This window comes from Calliphora vicina, chromosome 1 (genome assembly GCF_958450345.1).
Source record: "Calliphora vicina chromosome 1, idCalVici1.1, whole genome shotgun sequence".
NCBI classification, from domain to species: domain Eukaryota; kingdom Metazoa; phylum Arthropoda; class Insecta; order Diptera; family Calliphoridae; genus Calliphora; species Calliphora vicina.
The window spans coordinates 58,005,602-58,026,612 of NC_088780.1; the positions used below are offsets into that span (position 1 = coordinate 58,005,602).

General features: G+C 29.6%; 1 protein-coding gene across 1 annotated transcript in view; it reads left to right on the top strand.

The window, feature by feature from the left end:
* Positions 1 to 21,011, top strand: part of LOC135962753 (saccharopine dehydrogenase-like oxidoreductase) — a 485,871-nt gene that overhangs the window by 39,668 nt on the left and 425,192 nt on the right. The gene's annotated exons all lie outside the window — the stretch shown is intronic.

A 21,011-nucleotide genomic window follows, 5' to 3' on the forward strand; every position in this document is an offset into this window, starting at 1 on the left:
CTGCCGTCATTTAAAACCATCATCTGTTTCATTAGTATTCTGTTATTAGTCAGTAGTCACCTATTATTTACGCCCTTATTTCTGAATGCACCCAAAATAACACGCAATTTAGCAGTATTAGATGCATTTCTGACATCTAATGTAATAATGATGCAAAAATCTATTGATATTTTTGATATCTTGGCCATCTCTACTACTACGTGAATATTTTACGGAATCAAATATTTTACGTTATTATAATACTTTATTTTACATTATATTATAATACTTTTACTTTACATTTATGACCGATTTCAGCCAATTTCAACAGGCTTCGTCCTTGGACCGAACAAATTATATGTACCATTTTTGCGATTTTTAAGGCACTGGATGCACCTTTTTCGGGTAGGTATGTTCCGTACTTTCAGAAGTTCTTATTTTTGGAGCTACTTTCACGTGCATTTGTCAGAATTGAGTCCCAAAGCAATGAACTGAAAAATGTTGTACTGTGTAATTCAATATATTAAAAAAGTACCATTAAAAGAAAATGTTACTTTATCCTCTTTAATACCCGTCAAGTTTGAATTTTAAATTTGTTAGCTTTTCCTATATTATCAACTGATTTTGTTTTTATAACACTTGATATTTAATAAATTATCACAAAACCGAACGGGTGGGTTTTAATTTTTTTTAAAACCGAAATTTTCACTTTTGTTGTAATTTCCCCACTGTGCAACATCTTGTGTACAATGATAATGCTGTTGTTGCTTTTATTTTTGTTGTAGTTGGTAGAGCTGATAATGACGATGCTAATATGTAGTTTTTATTTTGCTGCTGTTACTTCTGTTGCAAGTAAGTAGCAGTATTAGTAGTACTATACATCCATATATACATAAATAAATAGCAGTTGCAGTTAGTTTCAGTTGTTCGTGGCTCTTTATACAGATGTACACACAAGTATCTACTTATTTGCATTCGGTTGCCAATATTATTAGAAATTCTTGTTATTTGCATCATGTTAGTTGTTGTTTTTGTGTCTGGACATTTGTTCATGTTTGTAGACGTTGAACTACCAAGTGTGAAAATTATTTTGTAAAATAGAAACCAACAACACAAAAAAAACACAGCAACTACACTAAACCTGAGACATATCATTTACAAATGTTCTCATTATTTTCATTTGTTTTTGGTTGTTTTTGTTTTTTTTTTTCAATCAATATTCTTGAATATGCAAACTAGGGTTGTCATTCGAATAATCGAGGATATATTTTTATTCGTTTTTTAAATTAGAATAAAAAATTAATCGATTAATCGAATAGTCGAATAAATTGATTTTCAAATTAAAATTAAGAGAAAAAAAGTTTATATAAACAAAAATTTTGACAAACCATCTCAATGAAACAATGTGGTTACATTGAACATTCCATTAGAAATCAGATGAGAAAATTATGGAACTGAACTTCAAAATGAAAACCATGTGACTACTAGACATATGAATGGTTAAAATATCTGGAAAATGGTCCGAATGATTTTCAAATTAATAATAACATATATAGGATATAATTTATACAGTGTTGCCAATTCTTGGTGAACAAAAAGGGCTAAATTCTTAGGAAGAAAAGGCTAAAAAAGAGCTAAAATTTCTAATTAAAAAAATACATACATTTGACACAAAAAACTACTTAGAATGTTACATTTGGCTATGCCAAACACACGTTCAAATGGAAGAAAATAAGAATATTTATTTCTGTATGTTGATCCTTAACTTTAAAATAACGTAATATGTTGCCACACGGATATCATATGCCGATGTTTTTAAAACCTCGTATTTATCACCTGGTCTGCAAAATGCTCCTAGGCAAATTTGTTTATATGAAGACAAATTAGGTATAAAGTAATCCTTTGTGATAACTTCGAAATCGATGGAAAATATTTTGATATTCACTATATGGCAAATATGCCTCTCAAGTAATGCAAAAAAAATATATTCTAAAAATTATACACGTCGTCGGACAGAATTGATTTTCATTGGCAAAAACATAAATTTTGCCATTAGTCAGTAAACATATCAAAACTAAGGTAGCCAAATTATTTGAATGCAAATAATAAAATGCTTGAGCAAAAATTTAAAGATATAATTTGAGAACTTGAGCAATTTTGAAGAATGTATGGAAGGTTCCAACAATTTGTATGTGATTAACCCTCTAACCGGCAAGGCTGAATTTAGGCGGGTATGTTAAACGTATGTAATGCTGCTTTATTTGGTTATTTTTCCCGTTATAACGGTAAATATGTGTAAAGATATCACTTATTGTGATAAACAAGAACGTGTACTTGTCTTTTGTTTGTTTTTATTCCAACGTATTTCTTTTTTTTTCAAACAATAACCTGGTATATTATTTTACCTCAAAATAAAATTGGCCGGTTAGAGGGTTAAATTGTTACTGGTTCAATATTTTTAGTTAATTATTGACAATATTTTACTAATTTTCAACAAAATAATTTCAGATCAAAAGAGTAAATAAATATATAAGTTTTCATGTAGCCATAAAATGGCTAAATGAAAATAAAAAATGCTAAACAAAATGGCTAAGTTGGACAATAAATTAGAAAGCATTATATGAATTAAAAATACTTTGGAATCTAAAGTCTTTTATTTTTACTTACTTGATTATTACTTACATCTATATATTATTTATTTTATTAAATTATTCGATTAATATTTTTAATCGTTCGAATAAAAGAGGAAATTTTAAAAAAATTATAAACTATTATTCGATTGAAATTAAACTCGATTAATTGACAACCCTAATGCTAATTTGTTTCACACATTTGTATGCAGTTGTCAGTACAGTGCGTTACAAAATTTGTTGTTCTTTTGCGCTGTTGATTTTTGACCCCTTTTCTGAAACTTTAAGAAGAATTTTTAATTGAAGTGCTTGCTGCACAAATTTATTTTTATTCACAAAATATTGAAAAAACTACTTTAAGGTTTATAAAAATGTATATAATATTTTGGTTATAATATGGTGGTTACACTTTTTTCCATTCAAAGATTAGCGCATTTGCCTACAACATTAGAGGATGTAAGTTCAACACCGCTATTTGAAAAACTTATTTTTTTCTTATTTTTTCTCACGTAAAGTGAGTGTAATTTATGCTATTGAATTTAGTAGTGAAGTGTTATGCAGAGTGTACCAATCGGCCAAATTCACCATTTACTTAACGATTACAAATGTAACATTGTTTTGGATGGAAAAAAGTAGAGTTCAAAGTTCACTTATTAAAAAAATGAAGATTATTTTCCAAGTACATAATTGTTTTGGCTGGCCACGTAAAGTGAGTGTAATTTGAAAAGCATTAGATTAACTTGTAATAATTTTGATACGTTTTAGTTTCTAAAATGGGCAAGAAACAAGTCATGTTAATGTCAGCTATCACACAAAAATTAGCTTGGTCCAAAATCGAGTCAAAGGAGTATAAAAACCCCAGCCAGGAAGCCTAAGGCACGAAAGACTACTCCAACAGAAAATATAATTATTTTTAGGGCCAGTAAGAGAACACCATTTTTGTCTTTGCGCGAAATACATGCAAAAATTGGACAGCAAATTAACCGAGAAATATCCTCGCAAAAAAAAGAAGCCTCTTACAAGAGTCGGGAATCCGTGGGTACATTATAGAAAAAACACATTTCTCCAAAAAAAAAAATTAAGAAGCGGTTGTGGTTTGCAATTGAAATTCTTAGAAAATATCCACGTTACGGGAATAGAGCTCTCTGCAGCGACGAATCCACGTATAACTAATTTCAATCTGATGGAAAAACGTATGTGACACGTCCTCCAAACAAAGCCTTAGACTCTTGCTTACAAAATGTTATTAATATATTACAGATAATCTCAAATCAGTTATTGTTTTCATAATGAATTCATCAGTGAATACTGATCTTTAAATTTCTATACAAAATTTAGAGCTTGAACCATTACTCTGCTGATCTCGGTAATATTTGGCATACTCAGTTTTCATGACCATACAAAATTTAGAGTTCTCCAGAATTTCGAAATTCGCTTTTGTTTGAATTTTATATAGGTTCAAAGTTCAAATTTTGTTTAATACTTAAAGTTAAACTGCTAAACCTTTAGAGGTGTTAGTCACATTTTATCATATCTGGGGGTCGAATCTGGTTTTGAAATGAAAAGTTTTTTTCATTTCAGCGTCATAATAATCTGTATCTTGTATTAAATACAATTTTTGTTTATTTGATTGTGAACACTCTATGTATTTTGTATTTTAGAAAATCAGTGAAAAATACAACTGATATTAGTAAATTAATTATTTTTTGTTTGAGAAAACTATAAATTTGAAATTAAGACATTTTGTTGGTATTTAATAAAAAATACCAACAAAATGAATGAACAAAAGAATAAACTTCTCTATGACTGGCATTCACATTACATTGATAGAACGGAAACCAATACAACTGTATGAAAATTTCCAACAACAAGCTTACACTATTGTATTTTAATACAATAATACATTCGATACAAGGATACAAGGAGTTTTCAAGCGAATTAAGCAACTAAGTTATTTAGCCGAGCTGACCGTATATGGAATAAACTACTTGAAGAAGTCCTTGCTTTCACTTTCATTATAGAATTTTTTCCTGTCCTCCAGAACTATTAACAATGTTTTACGAAGCTGATCATACTGACTTTCTATTCAGGAAAGCACGAGATCCATTGCATAGAGGGTACTTCTGATATGGCCGTCAACCAGTATTTTCAATAAAAACTAAATCGGTTCAAATAGTTGAGATATAAACAAGATGTGTGATTAATTTTACCACACACTGTGTGTGTCAACAATTTCATAAAATTTTTCTATATTAATAATGACTGGTTTCAAATAAACATAGTACAAATAAGTGAGTCAGAAAAAACTGATTTTCCACGAAGAAATAATATAGACTCAAATGTCCTTAAATCAATTGCATTAGGACATTTTTTATTTTTAAATACCGAAATTTCTAAAACGTGGAAAATGTATTCCAAAAACTCAGTTTTTTAGAAAAGTGCGTTATTTACCGCGTGATAGTAAAAAAACTTTGTTAGTATTTAAGAAATATATAGGGTTATACAAATATGGAGCTTTTTCGAGGTTCGCTCAAACCGATTTTTTTTACTTTACACGCTTTTACATTAAGTTCTCTTTCCGAATCATATAAAAATTGTGCATAGTCCTGAAGAAATTTTTTTTCTACAAAAGAAAAAATTTTGTTGGGGAAAAAACGTAAAAAATACGACCCTTTTTACATGTTCCAAATTTGGATACGTGTAACTTTTTATAGGGACGAGATAACTGTTAGCCAGCTGCTTTTATTTTATTTATAATTTAATTACCAACATAGCTGATATTTTAAAATTAAATTTTGGACCCTCCGTAGGCCTGCCATATTTAAAAAACCATAAAAAGATCTAGCAAATATCCAATAGTTTCCGCTATTTTGTTAATAAGTCAAATATTATCTTTTCTAAATCATTAATTTTCAACTGTTGTTGGGCTCTTGTAAAAAGAATTAAAAACATAGGAAAGGTATCTCAGGACATGTTCGATTCTTAGCATAACTGGACCACCTCATCCAAAACGGTAACGGAAGCAACTATAAATTTTAATGAGAGGATTTCCGTAAAAAGTGAACAAATTTATAAATATGGAGTAATAAACCAATATTTTAATATTTAATGAATTTGAACAATATTTTAATAAATTTACGTATTTTTGAGAATTTTTATATTGAACTGTTTAAGTTTTATTCAACTTAATACAAGTATAAGTTTTTTTTGGCTCACTCTTTACTACATAAACGCCCAAAATTAATTTCGTCGATTTCCATTGATTTTCGTTGTTGTTGTTACTTTTACAAAATCATCTAGTGTCCAGTTTATGGCCAGTCCAATGCAGTTAGTTGCATTTGTTGCAGTTTATCCCATCGACATAATAAAGTTATAATAATCTATTTGTTATTTATGGATCTGATATAGTGCAGTGTTTTCAATGATGTTGATTATATTACAAATGGCCATAAATTAACACCAATTTTGTGCGCACACTTGTCTCTCTTCCAAGATTATTTAGTCGGAAATTATTGGAGTGTGTATCTGGATTATGAGCGTAAACTCATACTTTAAATTGTGTGAATTAATTAAAAAGACATTGGTTGGTATATTACTTTTACCATAGATGAACAAGAGGAGCTATTGATTACATTTCATAAAAAGCTAGAAGAATATTAGCAAAAGGTGTTGGAAACAGTTGGTTTAAAAATAGAAAATTTATTATGTAGTACTTGTAAATTTCTTTAGTTTATTAATAAAGTGGGAAAATTGTAGATTAAATTTATTTAATATACAAATCCATTATTTGTGTGAAAATATACTTACACTTTTTGACATTCACATTAACATTTTAACTCATACTTAGCACAACTGCATATAAATAAGTCATTATTTTGATATCAATGAATTATGTGGTTACAGGTAACGACATTGATTATATATAATTGGGGTATTCACACGGTCTACTATTAGTCATAATGTCCTAATATATTATAATAGAAAATTACTTTAAGAGCAGCTCAGAGAGTAAATTTTATACCGCTCTTTTTCCATCAGGGACCAATATAAGAATGCTTTTCTTATTTCAAGTTATCTTACACTTAATTTGAAGTTTAAGAATTAACTACTTGATTTAACTTCTCACTTGTACTTAAAACAAGATTTTCTTACTCAATTCAAGAATTTCATTCTTGTTTTAAGAAAATTCCCGCTTGATTTTTTTAATCAATCCCGTTTATACTTGTTCTATGTACAAATGAGTATCGTACTTAAAAAGTAAAATTTTGGATAAATTTTAGTAAAATAAACTTAAATTTAGAAGTGCTTTTTACTTTCTGTGTAGGACATTATGACAATATGACCAAATAGTAGACCGTGTGAATACCCCAAATAATTAAATTTGTTTAATATATGTATGCAAATCGAATGATTTAATAATGCCCATAGATTATTTCGACAGAATTACTATTTAAATAAACAATTTTTTGTCAACTCAAGTAAAATTACACAGCAGGGGTTCCATTGGAGTGCATAGAGTATGGAAAAACTTATAATTTTTCTCGAACACTTTTTTTAATTTCAAAACATCATAAATATGTATATTATTTTTAAACTCATTTTAAAAATGAATCTTTTGTTTGGGAGATATAGTAAGTTTTATCTTTTAATCACTAAGAGAGCAGAATATTAAAATTTGTTAAAACGAAACATGTTTATAAAGAAAAGCATATATCTTTTAAATAAAAGAAATCAAATTTGAAATCAGTTTCAAAACAACATCCATCATGATATACTCAATCACTGTAAATCGTTTTTCGTAACTATACTATACAGTATCGTCACGATAAAAAATATCTAGAGATTGAGAAAATGGGAAAAAGTACTACAGGAAGTGATCGAGAAAAACAGAATTGCTATATGAGAACCCCTGCATATGTTTGGGGTAGCGCACAAAGGGATTTTTGTGTAAAAAAACATATTTTTCGACCACTCAATTTCAAAAATCAAATGATTCAGTTTTGTAGAGGAATGTGTAAAAAACAAATGTGCACTTGTAGTTTAAAGGAGAATTGTATTTTATTTTTAAAAAAAATTAAGTAAAGTCCATGCAAGGGTGTTAAGCAAAAATTTACTTATATTTTCACGGAATTCATTGGTTTATATATGTATGTATGTATAATTTACCTAATATATCATTTACCTTTAACATATCCCAATAAGTATTTTTACTGGAATTCATGTTGAAAGCAAGTGCAATTCCAGCTTTGAATTATAGTCAAACAATTGAATTACAGTTGTATTACACTTTATTTCAATAGCATTCTACAGTAAAAAGGAAACATTAATTCAAGCCATATGTTTTTTGTTTGAAAAATATTTTATTTTTTCAAAATTTTTCAAGTTTAAAACATAATTACATTTGTATTCAAGTCAAATTCCAACAAAATGTTAAAGGCTTTGGTGCTTATTGGAATTTGAAAAACATAGCATTTCTCCATAAATAAACAAAAAAAAATAATTAAAATTTTTTGTCGAATGATACACGAAATATCAAAAAAATTCTTATAATGGGTATGGGTTTCATGGGCAGTGGGCGTGACCAATTTTGTTGAAACTTGGCTTGCGTTATTTTTTTGTTTCAGAAAATGTATGTATCAAAAAATGCATGTACCAAATTTCTAGACTTTTTCTTGAATAGGAAAAATTTTATGCGAAAAAATCGATTTGGATTGTAATTTTTTTCTTAATTTAGTCCATATAATTATCGGTACCAAATTTCAATGGTCTACGACCACTCCTTATAATTTTTACACAAACATTTATGAAGCCATCCCTCTGTTTAGTGTAGTGGTATTAAGCCAAAACATAAGTAATCTGCTATTTATACTGAATCACTTAGTTAGCACTAAATTTGATTATTACAACCAAAACTATTTTTTTTTTGTGACAAAATAGGTATAAAAATGTTTATTTAAACCAGGAAAAGTAACTTTTCTAGTCTAATGGTGTGAAAATATTGAGTATTTCGGTACTCAGTACTCAATACTGTCTATTTTTCCTGATACTTAATAGTCATATTTTTTACTTTCAGAGTTGTATTTTTCAGTAAAATAAGGGAAAACCTTCAATATTTGTCAGTGAAAAAGTGGAACTCTTTTTTAGATAAGATTTTTTAAATAACTGATTCAGATTTTAATAGTATTGAGTAAAAAAAATACTCAATAATGAGTAGTCAAAAGTACAGAAATTTTACAACTTAAGTAGGTTTTCTTAATCCAAAGAGACTTAAGAACCGGATAAAATTAAAATTATACTAGATTATATACATTTTGGTTTGAAAACTTTTTCTATCGAAAAGAATTAAACATCTTTTCTCGATTTACAAACATTTTTTTGATGCCAACTTTTGTTAATATTGTGGCAGCAATAGCAAATATATTTCCTAAATGCTTAAAACATTTTCTGAGGTTTATAATATTTTAATTCTTCTTTATGTCTAAATTACTGTACCCTGTCTTCGTAGTATTAATAAATAATGAATATCGTGCTAATTATGTTTGTATTCTTAATAAATCATGATCGTATTTGTTCAATAAGGTACCTTACACGTATTACAAAATTCAGACAAGGTTTGAATTTGCTGGAATTTATATCAGTTATATTCAAAATATTGGAATAGATAGATAATTTGAATAATGGGTAGTAAAACTCATTCGAAATTTGTCATTGAGACAGATAATTTGTTTGATGAGTGTGAAAACTTTACAAAATCACATGTTGAGGATTTGACGGAATCCTTAGTAGGGGCTAAATTGGAATTCTTGGAAGAGGATTGGAAAACAATTTGAATGTCCTACGAGACAATTTATATTACGGTAGATTCTATAATATCACGAACTTGGTTCAGGGAATGTAGGGAAAAGTATCAGGTGAGGAAAGCAGATATGGTTCAGCGAATGTACGAAATGGCCGACAGCATTCTTCTGTTTTGGGTAACTCGACATTTTATCCAACAAATACTAAATTTGACCTGTCTGAAATTGGTGTCCGAATTTCAGTTTGTGACGTTTAGATTTTTAATGGAAGTTATGAAGAATGGCCATCCTTTAGGGATATGATTTCTTTCCTTTATCATACGAATCTAAGAGTATCTACAGTAGAAAAGTTTTTCCATTTACTTAACAAAACATCTGGAGATGCCTTGGCAATAATACAGAAATATTCCTTATTTGAACAAAATTTTTTGGCAGCTTGGAATGCCTTAAAATCAATATAGGAGAACAAGAAATTTTGATTGTCTATCGATGTTAATTGGTCATGGTATTCGTGTTGATCAATGGGATCTAATTTTGGTACATATATGGGGCATTTCATGTCAAGTGAACCAACTTTTGAAATCGATGTCTTCCGATCGGGATGAAATTAGCACCAAGGTAAGTTCTATTGGATAGTAATTCGGATTTACTACAACATATATATGGGGCATTTCACGTCAAGTGAACCAACTTTTGAAATCGATGTCTTCCGATCGCGATGAAATTTGCACCAATGTTAGTTCTATTAGATAGTAATTCGGACACCATTTTTCAACAAGATCGGTCAAGAACTCTCTGAGTTTGACATTTTGGCCAAACAGGTGTTTTTTTTTATCCATATAACTTATTACCTATTGTTCTTAGCAAAATGTGTCCCAAATAGTTTAGATAGCTATTTATGCAATCTTTCGAAAAAAAAATTTAATAAAATATTTTTGATTTTTTTTTTTAAATTAAAAATATTTTTGACTTTTTTTTTCAAAATGGGCCCTTTTTATTTTTTTAAGAAAGCTTAGGTCTTTTCCTTTAATTTTTAAGGTTTACACACAAATATGAAAAAAATTAAAATAGTGCAAATTTAAAAACCTTTGTCTTGAGTTACAAAACATTTATTTTGATAGATATCCCACTCGCATCCCACTAAGCGACCAAAAAGGTTTTAAAGGAAAAGACCTAAGCTTTCTTTTGAGAAAAAAAAATTAATAAAAAAAGAGTCCATTTTGGAAAAAAAAAGTCAAAAAGGTTTTTGATTTTTCAAAAAAAAGTAAAAAATTGTATGTCTTGAGTTACAAAACATTTTTTTTATAGATATCCCACTCGCATCCCACTAAGCGACAAAAAGGGTGTTAAAGGAAAACATATAAGCTTTCTTCTGAGCAAAAAAAAAATTAAAAAATGAGTCCATTTTTTTAAAAAAAGTCAACAAAGTTTTTGATTTTGCAAAAAAAATTCAAAAATTTTAAATCTTGAGTTACAAAATATTTTTTTTGATAGATATCCCACTCGCATCCCACTAAGCGACCATATAGGTCGCTTAGGAAAAGACCTAAGCTTTCTTAAAAAAAATAAAAAGGGCCCATTTTGAAAAAAAAGTCAAAAATATTTTTGATTTAAAAAAAAAAAATCAAAAATATTTTAGTAAATTTTTTTAATTTTTTTTTTCGAAAGATTGCATAAATAGCTATCTAAACTATTTGGGACACATTTTGCTAAGAACAATAGGTAATAAGTTATATGGATAAAAAAAAACACCTGTTTGGCCAAAATGTCAAATTTTGACCTCCTATAACTCAGAGAGTTCTTGACCGATCTTTTTGAAAAATGGTGTCCGAATTACTATCCAATAGCACTAACATTGGTGCAAATTTCATCGCGATCGGAAGACATCGATTTCAAAAGTTGGTTCACTTGACGTGAAATGCCCCATATGTATATATATGATGTAGTAAATTACCATCATGGGTTCAGATGAACAACTTCTTGAAAAGTAGACATCAATTAGTAGAAAAGATAGAGAGAGAACGAGATCCACTGAATGTACTTAAATGAAACTAATCGTAAGAATGATTCGAATCCGGAAACAATTAGGAACAGTACTGGTAGGAACTCAGGCCAGAAAACAAGTTAAAATAATCAGAATTATTGCCGATTATTTAAAGAAAACCATAATCCTAAAATATGCATAAACATTTTCAGATTTATCTGTTGCTCAACGAATTGACTATGTAGAACAGAATAGAATATGTGCTTATTAACTTTTTTAATTTTTGTGATTCAAAAAATATATTGAATAATATATTACACCTCCTGGGACTCATTCGCCAGATGCCTGGTGGTGGGGTGGTTTCGCCCGGTATTGTTCTATAGTGGCCGAAAAGATCTCATCATTCAGGAACATCGCAATCAGTTACAAGATATTTATTTGATGTTGATATGTCACAGTAGAGTGTAAAATAAAGTGCTGAAACATTAAAAAAAATCAATTCTCTTGATCTTGTATATATTATTTTTTGATTAGCAATGTGATGTTAAAATTAATTGTATTATTTTTTTGTTTAGTGAATTAAACATAAAATCAATAAACAAAAATCAATGGCAATTCTGATCCAAGGGTATGGCCATCTCCGTCATGGGTATAGCCATTTTGGGTCACTGTAGAAATGTCTCAAAAATAGTATAATAAGAAGAGATAGGCAAGATTGAATGAAATAAGTAAAATTATAGTTTACAGAACAAAAAGTAATTTTTCGAATTTTTTTACAAATTGATTTTTAGGTATTTTTATAATATTTGGGTTGAAATCTTCTAAAAAAATCAATTTTTGTTCTGCGGCTCTTCATTTATAAGTACTTGAAACAAGAACGAATTTAAAGATATCTCTTGAAATTTTATAAGAGAGCGTATCAAAAAGAGATTCAATAAAAAACTAACAATTTAAATAAAAAAAACTGTTTTCCTATTTCATTCAAATCTTGCGTAAATTTTGAGATACACTTTTAGAAAACATTTTCTTTTTATGTTGAATTTTATCACGCAATTAATTAATGAAGTGATTATGAACAACACCACGTCATAAAATTATAATTTTTGCTACTTAGAGACAATTTGTTTATTTGTAAATTCATTCACTATTTAAAGGCTGAGAAAACTTAATTCGTTAAGAATTTTATGAAACAACAAATCGTTTTTGCAAAAATTCCATAGTTTTTTCTATTCATAAAAAGATTCATATTATATTTGCACGAGCCTTAATAAAAATAAACAATATCTACCACTAGATAAAATAGAAAGTTTAAACAGATACATATGTATATTTTGCCATAATTTCACAAGACAGAAGAGCATGTTATAATTCTTATAAATTCTTATTAAAAACATATTTTTTGCAAAATTAAAAATTATGTGTGAAAACTGAATAAAATGGGATAAAAAACACTAGGGAACTTTAAAAAAAAAATAAATAAAGAAAAAACAAATAAAATAAAAAGTAACAACCTAAATTGCCAAAAATAAATAGATTTGTTTATCACTACATACTACTACTACTATTCAAACACAAAATATCAAAAAGTAAAAAAAAAACTCAAAAAATACAAACCAAATAAAATCACACCCCCACCCTCCCCCTTAACAAGAACAGAGTAAAAAAAAATATATTGTATTTACGCAAAAACGCGAAATTGAAATAAAGTTCAATGGCCCCTTCTCTTTAGCAACGCTGCGCTGCGGTTCGCTTCATTTAGATAATTTGTTCCTCTTTATAAATAGTAAATAACAAAAAAAAAGTAAAAATAACCACAAATAATAAAAACAAAATAAGTCAAGTGATTTAAAGCCAATTTAAGAGAGAGTCTAGTACATACTAAATTATTGTTGATTTTATTTTAATACCAGGGATCATGCGATTACGAGTGACCGCATTTAGAAGAAACATTTTTTTAAAAATCACAGCAACAAATTGCTCCACCCTCTAAAAGGTTTCCATGGTAAATAGATTTGTTGTAGGTGTGTTTCTCCTAATCTTCTAACATTATTGCTCTACCACACACTCTCTTCTTTCTCTCTTTCATAATAATAATAATTGTCAAAACAATAACAATGATAGTAATAACAGAATTATCGAATAATTGAGAAAAAAAACACCCGCATTATGGATGAAGGAGCATGTGATTCTATATGTAGTTGTGTATTTGGGGCATTAGGTGCATAACCAGCGGTAAAAATCACGAGGCCATCACTTAGGAGGCCTACAAAGATACAATTCACATTCTGGAGAGTATTCTCCCTACTGAAAGATCCAATACAGAATCCCACTTATTTTCTTTAAGGTGTCTTCTCGAGTAAAAACAAGTAAGAGAGCTATATTCGGCTTTGCCGAACCTTATATACCCTTCACCAAATTATACTTAAAAATATTTTTATTTAAACAAAATTAATTTTTTTTCCAAATTGTTTTTTAATTTTTTTAAAAAAAGTTTTTTAAAATTTTTTTAATTTTTAAAAAAAAAAATTTTCAAAAACGAATTTATGACAAACAAGTAAGAGAGCTATATTCGGCTGTGCCGAATCTTATATACCCTTCACCAAATTATACTTTAAAATAAATTTTTTTAAATATTTTTAGGTAAACAAAATTTAATTTTTTTTAATTGTTTTTCAAAATTTTTTGGTTTTTTGAAATTGTTTTTTAAAAAATTAGTTTCCCAAATTTTTTTTTTTTGAAAAAAAATGTATGACAAAAAAATTTTTTGATAAAAAAAATTCGGGTTAAAAAATATTTTTCCCGATTTTGACCCATTGTAGGTCCAACTTACTATAGCCTTATCAACATCGTTGCAATGGACTTTGAAATATCTATCATTAGATATCCATATTGTCTATATTAATGACTTAGTAATCCAGATATAGATCAAAAATAGGTCAAAAATCGAGGTTGTCCCGGTTTTTTGCTCATATCTCCGTTATTTATGGACCGATTTTGCTGATTTTAAATAGCAAACTTCTCGAAAGCATGTCTGACAGAATTATTGAAGATTTGGGTCCCGAAGGTATATGGGGTCTTCAGAAAATTGATTTCAACAGGCAGACGGACAGACGGACATGGCTTAATCGACTCCGCTATCTATAAGGATCCAGAATATATGTACTTTATAGGGTCGGAAATGAAAAATGTAGAAATTACAAACGGAATGACAAACTTATATATACCCTTCTCACGAAGGTGAAGGGTATAAAAATAAATTTTTGATGAAAAAAAAATTCGGGTTCAAAAATATTTTTCCCGATTTTGACCCATTGTAGACCAAATAGGCCAAAAATCTAGGTTTTCCCGGTTTTTTCCAAATATCTCAGCCATTTATGGGCCGATTTTGTCGATTTTAAATAGCAACAGAGCTGGAAGAATTCCCGATATATTGATATATGAATCATGTATGTAAGTAATTTGGGGGCTTCGGAAAGTTGATTTCAACATACAGACGGACATGGATATATCGACTTCGCTATCTATAACGATCCAGAATATATATACTTTGTGGGGTCGCAAATGAAAATTGTAGAAATTACGAACGGAATGACAAACTTTTATATAACAAGTAAGAAAGTATAGTCGGTGAAGCTCGATCATATAATAATACCCTACACTAAGTAAATGAGCAAAAACATCGGAAGTGGGCCTTATATGGGATCTATGACCAATTATGGACCAATCTCTTTCCACATGTATCTAGTTTGTGTGGAATTTTTTTGGATGCCAACATTTTTAAGAGTTTTATATTCGTTAAAGTAAATTTCCGCATGTGATTTATTTTTATATAAAACTTATATAAGGAGGAATCTGTGAGGATACCTATATAATTTAGACCTTTAAGACCAATTTCCGGATGACATTTGTAAGGGGGCTACGTGAAATAATGGACCGATTTCCACGATTTCGTCCTTGGGCCGAAGAAAATCCATGTGACAAATGTAATCGAAACATTTTCAAAACTACGACCTCAGGGCTAATTCTCTCATTCGTATACGAGCGAATAATTATTCTACGTACTAGTTCTTTTATATTTGGGATTCCCTAATTCGATATCGAACAAAATATATAGAAATCTATAATGATGATATTCGATGACGATCGAGTATTTACTCGTAAGCTAAGAAGCATTCGTAATTTATTTCGATTACGAATGCGAGAATTATCCTGGGGCCGAATTAGCGAATTATTTGTGACTGTCATATTGCCAGCTACTTCGTTAGCATATATTTTGATATTAAAATAAAAGTATATCAATGTACAATTAAAAAATATGTTACTTATGTAGCATGAGACATCTTAACTTATCAAATTATTCGATTAGCACATAATGTTTCTACATAATTTTCAAAATATTTAAGCGTCCTATTCCATCTGATTCCTATTTTTTGAATTTAGCTAGGTCGATTATTATAGACTATTCAAAAAGTACCATTAGAATAATGAAAAATTACAATAAAGTCCCCACTTGTAGATTTCCTTTCGCTTAGGACTATGTTTTTATGTTCATTGGTGAAGAGTACCATTCGAATAAAGAAAAAGTACCAAGAAGTATCCCCTAGAACTCTCACTCACTTAGGACCATATACGCTAAATTTCATATTTCTATGTCCAATATTACTGAAAATTCAAAAAGTACCATAAGAATATAGAAAAACTACCAAAAAGCAGTCACTTGTAGATTCCCACTCACTCCGGTCCATATAAGCTTAATTTCATGAAATTAATTTAATTTAAGTGAAATAATTTAAGATATTAAAAAAGTAACATTAGGAGAAAAGTTCCTCTTTGAACACCCCTCAAGTTTGAAATTTAAAAATATTCCATTTTGCCAAAATTGTTTATGCTACAGAAAAAATATGTTTTAAAAAAAGTACAAAACTGTTTACTCGGATTTGGGACAATTCACTCGAGTTCCAAATAACAACCTGTTAGTTAATTTTTGTATGAATCCAGTAACCAATGTTAAAAAAATTATCCAAATTGGATTAATAATTTCAAATAAAATGTATTTTCCCGATTTTATCCCCTTTTTGGTACCTTTTTTATCCCCATAGCGGTGGTAAAATTTTATTCAAATAAATTTCTGTATCGTGGTTGGAGCTCATAATAAAACATATTTTATGAAAAAGTACCAAAATAAACACAACTTTTATTCCTTAAGGGTTCGAATTTCCAAAAAGTACCAAACTTATATTTTTTATTTTTTGATAAGTAAAGAATACTATTTAAATTTTGTTTCTATGTTTATTGGTTTAAAAGATACATAGGGTGCCAAAAAAGTACCAAAATACAGTTTTTACCCGTTTTCTTCCCTAAATGGTTCGAAATTCGAAAAAGTACTAAACACCTGTCAGCTTATTTTTTAAATGGAATAACATGCAATTTTAAGTTTTTTTGTATCTTTATTAGTTTTGAAAATCCCTTCTTTGTGGATCGTTTTGTGGATCATGAAAGTTAAAATTTCATGATTCTAGCTGCAGTCGTTTGGGCTGTGCGATGATGAATCAGTCAGTAAAATTACTCTTTTATATATCACAGTACAACATTTTTAAGTCCATTGCTTTGGGACTCAATTCTGACAATTGCACGTGAAAGTAGCCCCAAAAATAAGAACTTCTGTATCATTAGTTTTGTCAAGTTGGCTGCCATAATAATTTAATGGCCATACGAATTTTTTTCCTCAAGGTGGATTTTTATCACTTTTTCTATATTTTAGCACGGTTATATCTCGTATACCGTACGGAATATCTCTTTTGTGGCTGAAGAAAAGTTGTAGATATTGAATAGTAGAAGAAAAGTACGGAACATACCTACCCGAAAAAGTTGCATCCAGTGCCTTAAAAATCGCAAAAATGCTAATTTTTTCAAATATTTTACTAATTTTTCACCTTTTTTGCTCAATAACTGGATTACAAATCCAATTATAGACCGAACACCATGAAATTAGGTTGTGTGATTTGTGTTTATATGAAAGTTATTTATCATGAATTTTGTTTGTATACCATCATTTTTAACAGATTTATTCACTTTAAAGTGATTTTCGGAAGCGGTCTTATATGGGAGCTATGAATAATTATGGACCGATCATAAAAAAATTTGGTACATATAATTTGCTCGGCACAAGGACGAAGCCTGTTGAAACTGGCTGAAATCGGTTCATTATTTCACCTAGCACCCATACAAATGTCCTCCCAAAATTGGACTTTATCGGTCATAAATGTTTAATTTAAATATGTATCTACACAAATTTCGCTCCAAATAAGTTTTATATATACAAAATTTATGTCACCAAATTTTATTCTGATTATTCATAGCTCCCATATAAGATCCGCATCCGAAAATCACTTTAAAGTGAATAAATCTGTTAAAAATGATGGTATAGAAGCAAAATTAATGATAAATAACTTTCATATAAACACAAATCACACGACCTAATTTCATGGTGTTCGGTCCATAATTGGATTTGTAATCCAGTTATTGAGCAAAAAAGGTGAAAAATTGGTAATAAATTTGAAAAAATGGGCCTTTTTGCGATTTTTAAGGCACTGGATGCACCTTTTTCGGGTAGGTATGTTCCGTACTTTTCTTCTACTTTTCAATATATGTAACATTGCTTCAGGCACAAAAGAGATATTCCGTACGGTATACGAGATATAACCGTTCTAAAATATAGAAAAAGTGATAAAAATCCACCTTGAGGAAAAAAAATTCGTATGGCCATTAAATTATTACGGCAGCCAAATTGACAAAACTAATGATGCATAAGTTCTTATTTTTGGGGCTACTTTTACGTGCAATTGTTAGAATTGAGTCCCAAAATCATGTGTTGTACTGTGTATTGTTACGTTTTAACCTTTTCAAAACGTTGGTTTATTTCCTTTAAATAAACCGGATACTTTTGATTGCAAATAAAAGCCGTTTGGTAGTTTGAAAATTGTAACAACTCTTTATTTATTTAAAATGTACAACAACAGAATTAAATAGTCACTCAGTGTTTTTTTATACACGTTTATAAATTCGCAGAAATACAGACACACTTTATAATGTACACGAATTCACTTGAAAAATACAGCACACTTTAAGGCACTCAGTTGATGTTTATTCGAATAGCGTCTCTGATAAACTGACTAACGACATCAACCTCTGCCACTATTTATAACACTGCCATCTGCACTCAAGATCGTTCTTTAACTATCAAAGCTCGTATATTCGAAGCCTAGAGTACACGCCATCTCTGGTGAACTTTCTGCAATGTTCTTTAACTGTCAAAGCTTGTATATTTGAATTCGAATATACGAGTCGCAGCAAACATTCAGCGTTGCCATACTTACGATCAATGATCAACTCAAAGCTTTTATTTAATGTTAATAATGCCCACAGATGTTACAGTTTGAGAGGCACTGCTTTTAAATAGCATTATGCAACTTTAAATCAGCCGTTAAAATCGTTATATTTGAATTCAAGTACAATTTCGTAACAATATATACATACATACTTAGATTATAGACAAATTTAGTACATTTCCTGATAATATCGACATCGTTATTATTTTTCGATCGCGAATGCGGTAATACGGTTCCTATACATAGCGCCCAAGTTTATATGAACAGACAGCCATCCAGATTGACATTGTTAAACCGACTTAGAACGTGATTCGATCGGTACACTTTAAGATGGGTGTTAGGCTGGGTGCAACAAATATCACTATGGTGGTATAGGGTATAAATATATGTATGTGTATACAATGGAACTGGGAGCGCTTGTGTCTGCTAAATAAGGCCATTTATAAGGCTTGTTTTAACCTTATTTTCACTGCAGGGTAGTTATACACAAACATTATTTATCTAAATTTCTCAAAACAACAATAACAAAACAATTGTCGAGTTTATTAATTTAATATGCGAGCAATAATGACATAATGTCATATTTTCACTTCCAAAAATCATTCATACACTTGGAGAAAAATTTGTAGCGACTTTTATTGTCTTTTGTTTAGTGTTGTCTGCTCAAATGGAACCCACGCATTATAGTTTTTTATGACTTTATATTGACCGATCGCAACAAGGACAGTGTTAATTTGTTCTAGTTTTTATAATGCCAACAATATTTGTTTTTCACTTTTTTTCTTATATTGTACAAATGTCAAAAATAAAATATTTTTCAGTTATCAAGGTGTTTTCAAATTGACAATATTTATTTTAATTGCTAAACTACTTTGTATTTATGGACATTAGGGTAGTCTAAAATAACTTAAGAAACATGAATGATATATCAACGTATAAGATATGGTCCCGATGAGGTTGCTATTGAAAATCGGTCCTTAAATGACTGTAGTAGGTCCAAGAAAAGTCATGACAATTTTGATATTGAGAAATCTGCAAACTCAGATCATAAATTGCTGAAATATATACGGATATCAAATGACTGATATTTCAGAAGCATTTCCTAAGAACGTATTATGAAAAGTCACTGTTAAATATTCTTAACAGGTTACCTTAACAGGATATCTTGACGAAACATGGAAAGATGGACATTATGGTCACACCTAAATTTTAAATATCATCAATATGATTACGATACCTGAACGCGTTTTCAATTCAGGTTTTATCACCACCTTTCGAAGAATGTTATCTAAGATGCCTAGAATCCATCTAAGAAACCTCATCCTGTCATTATTGGCCACCTTACAACGACTTCTGTAGCAGCTGACGAAGAAGAGGAGACCACTGAACATCTATCACTGTCCGACGTTTGAGACCTGTATAATTCTTGGTAAATAAACTCTTATAGACAAAACCTGTCTATCAAGAGGTAATTTAGATAAGATCCACCTTCATTAGAGCAACAGGATGGCTAGAGAAATAGTGAGGCTTAGAAACATATAAACATGGTACTACAACGGAACCTAAGCTTGCCAAATAAAACCTAATCTATATGGTTTATTTGATTATTCGGGAAGCAAACTAAGAAACAAGAAAAGAATATAAAGGAGATGCTGAACCTAAAAAGAAAAACACTCAGAAAACTAGTTAATATATAAACTGGACATACAGAGCTTAAGTCTCGTCTCCCTCGTATGGATATATCTAACGATACGATCTGTAGCGCGTATGCAGGTGAGGGCGAAACGCTGGAACACTCGTCTCGAATTAGAGACGAACACTTTCATATGGACACTATGCAACATTTGGAATATCTCAGGAATTCAAATTGGAAATCCTGAGAAACTATAACGATGGAACTAAGAATTTAACCTAGATGACTATAGGCTTATGGATTTGGAGAATAGCTCTTTCCTGAAAGCGCACTAGATATAAGCGACTGATATTCTCCCTTATCGTCGTGGTTGGCGTAAACGTCATACGCCAACGACAGTTTCCTACTAGATTAAAGAAACAGTTTGCATTTTATCTTTATTCTAGTACGAAACAGTCGTAGGCGTATGACGTTTGCGCCAACCACGATAAGGGTGATTAACAATTTATTTGCTTATCTGTGCGGAAAGTTGTCCACTGGCCCATAATGAAGTTGCAAAAAACAATATTTGAGGATATGATTTGATAAATCTTCGAATTT